The sequence below is a fragment of the Palaemon carinicauda genome, chromosome 31, assembly GCF_036898095.1.
Source record: "Palaemon carinicauda isolate YSFRI2023 chromosome 31, ASM3689809v2, whole genome shotgun sequence".
Lineage (NCBI taxonomy): Eukaryota > Metazoa > Arthropoda > Malacostraca > Decapoda > Palaemonidae > Palaemon > Palaemon carinicauda.
In genome coordinates, this window is record NC_090755.1 from 85,572,988 (window position 1) to 85,580,487 (window position 7,500).

General features: G+C 32.3%; 1 pseudogene; it reads right to left on the minus strand.

Annotated features, from left to right (window-relative positions):
• The window catches only part of LOC137625045 (uncharacterized), a 107,521-nt pseudogene that overhangs the window by 9,468 nt on the left and 90,553 nt on the right, over positions 1 to 7,500 (minus strand).

The following is a 7,500-nucleotide window of genomic DNA, read 5'->3' on the forward strand; positions in this document are numbered from 1 at the left end:
TCGAATCCTATTGATAAAAATTGAAGCATTATTCGGAATGTACGTCTCTCTCTCCTCTCTCTCTCTCTCTCTCTCTCTCTAATAGCCTCTTAACGTTAAAGGTATTCCCTTAAAAAGATCAAGGTTATTTCAATTGTGAATGTTAAAGCATTTTATTAGATTGTTGTTATTATTATTATTATTATTATTATTATTATTATTATTATTATTATTATTATTCTCACATTCACGAGGAACGATTGATATATTCACATTAACCTGACGACACACCAACATGCATCGACACTGACCACAATAATGTAAAGTATTAGAAAGGAAACACTAAATGTTGACAAATGTTCAACTCGATGTAGTAAACGTATATGAAAATAAATGAGACAAGACTAATTAAATTTAATTAAAGCATTAAAAAAGGATAGAGATGTTTAATCTGGAACAGGTATAAGTAAATGGGTTTGTTTAAAACAGCTGGAATATAGCAAAGGTCATTGACTCGAACTCAGGATTTCTTTTTTAGAATAAAACAAAGGTCATTGACTCGAACTCAGGAATTTTTTTTAGAATATAACAAAGGTCATTAACTCGAACTCAGGGTTGGTTGGGTGTTTTTTTTTTTTTTTTTTTTTTTTTTTTTTTGTAAACGCTCGAAGGTGTAGGCGTTTTTCTTTAAGTAACTGCTAAGTCTAGATTATTGCTGGTTTAGTTTGATCGCAGTCTATTCTGATTTTCTTTTGTTACGAGTTTTTTATATTAATATTTTATACAGTATAGTCGATTATTTTATTCCGATGGCCTCTTGTTACGAGTTTTTTATATTAATTTTTTCACATTATAGTCGATTCTATTCAAGATTTTTTTTTTCAATCATGCTTTTTTTAAAATCTTTTCATTCCCTATCCCTACTACCCGAGGGACGGAGAGAAACCGAATAGTTATACGTCTGGCAATGCTGCTAAGCGTGACAACAAAAAAGATAAATATGTATATATATATATATATATATATATATTATATTTATATAATATTTATATTGATATATATATATGTATGTATATATATATATATATATATATACACATATACAAAACCATGCACTTGCTCAATTACATAGGAGAGATTACGCTTAAAACTAATATTCCTACCTATGTCACAAATAAACAAAACAATGAAATTAAACAAATAAACAAACAAATCAATATTTCTATGACTCTTCGACTATCGGTTACTTCCGCGTGCGTGTGTGTGTGTTGTCAGGCAACTGTGGTCAAAACTTGTTTTTTTATTAGAAAATCCGGATGATTGACCTACTGAATGCTAAGCTAAAAAAGAGAGTTGGAAAAGAAAAAACTGATGTAAAACTCTCTCTCTCTCTCTCTCTCTCTCTCTCTCTCTCTCTCATTTTTATCTATTTTTCTCTATTCCTTCTATTTCTCTCTTCCCCTCTCTTATGCACCTCTCTCTCTCTCTCTCTCTCTCTCTCTCTCTCTCTCATTATTATCTATTTTTCTCTTTATTACTTTTATATCCCTCTTATGCACTTTTTCATTTCTCTCTCTCTCTCTCTCTCTCTCTCTCTCTCATCTCTCATTTATTTCTCTTCTCAGTTTTTATCTATTTTTCTTTCCTTTTTTTATTTTTCTCTCTTCCCCTCTTTCTCTTTTTCTTTCTCTTGTTTTCTCCCTCTCATTATTTTTAACTTTTTTCTCATTTTTATCTCTGTCTCTCTCTCTCTCTCTCTCTCTCTCTCTCTCTCTCTCTCTCTCTCTCTCTCAAATTAGTCTTTTTCCCTTTAGGATATGAATTGAGATCCTTTGCTTTCATTCTCACCCGGTTGCCCTTTTCCTTCTTGTCTCCTACTCCCTCCTGTATGGCTCCTCCCTTTGTGTCTCCTCCCTCTCCCTTCCTCCTCCCCTTAGTCGCTATTCATCCTCCTTCCCTTACTTGACCTAACCAACCTCTTTATTTCCAAATCTTAAACCAGTTTTTTTTTTTTTTTTTTTTTTTTTTTTTGAGAGAGAGAGAGAGAGAGAGAGAGAGAGAGAGAGAGAGAGGTGGGGGGCGGAGAAAGCTTCAAAGGCCAAAGGAAGAAAGTAAAAGATTCTTGGGGCGAGAAACCAGTCTCAGATGCTGATTTAAGATGTGAGGTTATTTACAAATTGACTGGCTAATTTCTCCTTTATAATATAGAGCATGTGTTTGAGCGTATATATATATATTATGTATATATGTGTATATATATGTATATATAGGCCTTTGTATGTATTTATGTATGTATGTATGTATGTATTTATGTATGTAAATATATATGTACGTATTTATGTATGTATATATATATATAAATATATGTATATTATTATATATATATATTATATATATGTTTGTGTTTATATATATATATATATATATACACTGTATATATATATATATATACATACACATATATACTGTATATACGGCAACCACTCGGAAACCACAATCTCCCACAAATTGCCCAAACTGCCATGTGGTAGTTAGGAAAGGGGGAGAGGGTAAGAAGGGTTGAATCTGTGTGCGTATGTATGTATGTGTGCATATCTAACTAAATAATTATCTCGCATACACTAGTATACATTACTCGATATATACAACTCTTAGTATGCTATATTATTATTATTATTATTATTATTATTATTATTATTATTATTACTTGCTAAGCTACAACCCTAGTTGGAAAAGCAGGATGCTATAAGCCCAGGGGGCCCCAATAGGAAAAATAGCCCAGTGAGGAAAGGAAACCAATGTAAAATAGCATGTGTGTATAATTAAGAGAAATAATATTTACGAGTATTTTACGTTTATTAGACTATCTCAATAAGGAAAATAGCCCAGTGAGGAAAGGAAACAAGGAAAAATAACATGCGTGTATAATTAAGAATAATGATATTAACGAGTATTTCACCTGTATTAGACTACCCCAATAGGGAAAATAGCCCAGTGAGGAAAGGCAACAAGGTAAAATAGCATGTGTGTATAATTAAGAGTAATGATATTTACGAGCATTTTACGTATATTGGATTACCTCAATATGAAAAACAGCCCAGTGAGGAAAGGCAACAAGGAAAAATAACATGCGTGTATAATTAAGAATAATGATATTAACGAGTATTTTACGTGTATTAGACTACCTCCATAGGGAAAATAGCCCAGTGAGGAAAGGAAACAAGGTAAAATAGCATGTGTGTATAATTAAGAGTAATAATATTTTCGAGTATTTTACTTACATTAGACTACCCCAATAGGGAAAATAGCCCAGTGAGGAAAGGAAACAAGAAAAAAATAACGTGTATATAATTAATGATATTTACGAGTATTTTACGAGTATTAGACTACCCCAATAGGGAAAATAGCCCAGTGAGGAAAGGAAACCAGAAAAAAATAACGTGTATAATTAAAAGTAATGATATTTACGAGCATTTTACGTGTATTGGACTACCTCACAGGAATCAAACCAGTTTTTAAACTAGTTTTTAAACTGGTGAATTATATATAGGGCACTGTCCGCTGGGCGCCCCCAGTGAAGAGAACAGGTCCCCCGAGAGATACTGATTATGCAGACACGAATATTAGCAACCGGTCGACTTAAGTGTTGTACCGACAACAGATGAGATTATTTTTCTCAATGATTCGCTTGGCTATTGGATTTCTTTCATAAAAATTTAGGTCTGCTTTTGTTCAGGGGTTGCTCTGTCTTTATATAAGTAAGTGTGATTGTGTTTGTGCGTGTGCCTGTATGTTTGTCTATGTATGTATGTATATACACAGTATATATATATATATATATATATACAGTATTTATATATATATATATATATATATATTATATTTAAACATTTATTTACATATTTATACATAAACATAATATTTATTATATATATATACTTTACATACATATATATATATATATATATATACAGAGAGAGAGAGAGAGAGAGAGAGAGAGAGAGAGAGAGAGAGAGAGAGAGAGAGAGAGAGAGAGAATCATCATCATCATCATCATTACCAGCCGTTACTAGTTCACAGCAGAACAAAGGCCTCAGACATGTCCTTCCACTCCCGTCTGTTTATGATCTTTCTGTGCCAGTCCACACTTGCAAACTTACTTAGTTCGTCAACCCATCGTTCTCTCTTCCTTCTGCTTATGCAAGCTCTCGGAATCCATTTTGTTATTCTTAATGTTCATCTATTATCTGTCTTTCTTTTTTCATATATTTATAATGGCAATAATTATTATTGTCCTACTTTTTCATATTTGAATTATAGCTTATTTATTCAACGTATTTGGCTGTGGGTACAAATTCTAAGACTCTCTGCGTCATGTAAAATAATCTAAATTTATGTTTCTTCATATATATATATATATATATATATAAATATATATATATATGTATATATATATATATATCTTTATATATATATATATATATATCTATCTATCTATCTATCTATATATATATATATATATATGTATATATATATATATATATATGTATATAAATATATATATAGATATATATATATATATATATATAGAATTAATATAGTTTATCTTATAACATTTCAAAATTAGAAACTATTCATAATTGTAGAGTTAAACGATATTTTAGACGAAAAACCTCTACGGTATTAAAAGCCCAGATGTAAACCAAAGAAAACGGGAAATTTAATCTGATGTAAACCAAAGAAAACGGGAAACTCAACCTGACATAGTAAAGGGATAACTGATCTATCCTTACCTGAAAGCGTATGTTTTGCAAGTGAAGTACCTCGCTCGCTTGCATTCAAGTTCGCAGGCACCAATGTCACGAACTTCGAGTCTCTCACGAACGACACGATTCTCGATCGTTGTCTCGGTCTTGGCCAGTCGGAAACATTCTGAAATTAAATCATTGTAAATGCTAAAATGAGCCAAATCATTACATCTATGATCGTTTATTTATAATTTTTTTCATATAATATTTGATTGCAATATCATTATTTGCTACAGTAGGTTCCCTATGCTATAATAAGCCTTTAAATGCTCAACCATGTTGCTTTTAATTTGTTTATAAACATAAAATTCTTGCCAATACATGTTTTTATTGATTTCTTAAAAATAAACATGAAAGACTTACCAACACAGCATGTTTTATTGATTTTTTTTTCTATATACATAAAAAAGCAACACAGCACGTTTTCATTGAAGTTTTTTCTTTATAATAAACATAACATCTAACCAAGACAGCATGGTTTTATTGCAATTTTCATGATAAACATAAAAGACTTATCAACATAGCTTATTTTGAAGTGTTTTTTTTTTTTCCTTTACAATAATCATAAAAGACTTAACAACACAGCATCCTTTTATTGAGGTTTTTAAAGTAAACATAAATAAATATTTATTAATTTATGTTTAATTTAAAAAAACCTCAATAAAAGGATGCTGTGTTGTTAAGTCTTTTATGATTATTGTGAAGGAAAAAAAAAACACTAAAAAAACAAGCTATGTTGATAAGTCTTTTATGTTTATCATAAAAATTGAAATAAAACCATGCTGTGTTGGTTAGTCTTGTTAAACACAGCATGTTATTGTTGACGTTTTTATATATTAAACATAAAAGACTTTCCAGCACTGCATGTGTTTATTGATTTTTTTTAAATAAACATAAAAGACTTACCAACACAGCATTTTTTTATTGAAATTTTTTTTATAATCAACATAAAAGACTTACCAACACAGCATGCTTTTATTAAGGTTTTTATTATAAACATAAACTTAATAAACATAAAAGACTCATAAAACACACAATGTTTTTGTTGATGTTTTTAGAATAAACATAAACTTAATAAACATAAAAGACATAAAACACAGCATGTATTTGTTGAATCTTTTATATATTAAACATAAAAGACTTACCAACGCAGCATGATTTTATTGAAATTTTTAAGATAAACATAAAAAGACTTAGTTAACATAGAAGACTTACCATCCCTGTAATATGCGCTTCCCCCATGAGTGTGACCACTCCCACTGCCTCCATAGTAATTATTTCCATGGTTAGAGCCATAGTTCGTTCCATAGTTCGATCCATAGTTCGATCCATAATTAGAGCCAGATGGATTGCTGTTAAAATAGATATATATTAATTATGGTGATTAATTTAGTAAAGAATTAGAGTTATATAGAATTTGTATTTTATGTTGTGAGGTTTATTATAAATTATAATCTTTAAGAAATGTCTAGATTTATTTGATATGCAAGAAGTAATCAGGAACATAGCTAGAAATTTGAGGGTATTTGTACCAGCTTGGCAGTTTATACAGAGAGCTATAGACAGGACTAGGTAGAGGCAATTGACGGCCCACTTCGAGGACAGGGCACCGAGATAGATAGATAGATAGATAGATAGATAGGGGCCCGGTGGCTGAGTTAGTAGAGAGGCTCTCCCATCAACCCTATTTCTCTCTCTCTCTCTCTCTCTCTCTCTCTCTCTCTCTCTCTCTGAAAGTTCTTCATATATAGGCCTGGAGGCTTAGTTATTAGATGCTCTCTCATCCCCCTTATTCTCTCTCTCTCTCTCTCTCTCTCTCTCTCTCTCTGAAAGTTCTTCATATATAGGCCTGGAGGCTTAGTTATTAGATGCTCTCTCATCCCCCTTATTCTCTCTCTCTCTCTCTCTCTCTCTCTCTCTCTCTCTGAAAGTTCTTCATATATAGGCCTGGAGGCTTAGTTATTAGATGCTCTCTCATCCCCCTTATTCTCTCTCTCTCTCTCTCTCTCTCTCTGAAAGTTCTTCATATATAGGCCTGGAGGCTTAGTTATTAGATGCTCTCTCATCCCCCTTATTCTCTCTCTCTCTCTCTCTCTCTCTCTCTCTCTCTCTGAAAGTTCTTCATATATAGGCCTGGGGGCTTAGTTATTAGATGCTCTCCCATCTCTCTCTCTCTCTCTCTCTCTCTCTCTCTCAGTTCTTCATAGATAGGCCAGGGGACTAAGTTAGTAGAGAGTCTCTCTCTCTCTCTCTCTCTCTCTCTCTCTCTGTTCTTCATAGATAGGCCAGGGGACTAAGTTAGTAGAGAGTCTCTCTCTCTCTCTCTCTCTCTCTCTCTCACACAGTTCTTCATCGACAAGCCAGGAGCCAAAGTTAGTAGAGAGGTCTCTCTCTCTCTCTCTCTCTCTCTCTCTCTCTCTCTCTCTCTCTAAAAGTTCTTTAGAGATAAACCTTAATAATAGCAAGAAAATGTGTTCATGAAATTACAAATTGAAAAATCAAATCGTAGGATGAAAGATCTTCCCAAACACCGTTTCTTCCCTCATCTGATGACCTAACCATCTCCATCTTACTTGTATCGACAGTCCTGACTGTTCGACTGCTCGTAGAAGTCGAAATCATCGTCGATCTGAAAGTCGTGGTAATCGCCAGCGTTTCTGGAGCTCAGTTCGCAGTTGTCTCGGTATTGGTTGTATCCTAAGGTTTTGTACCT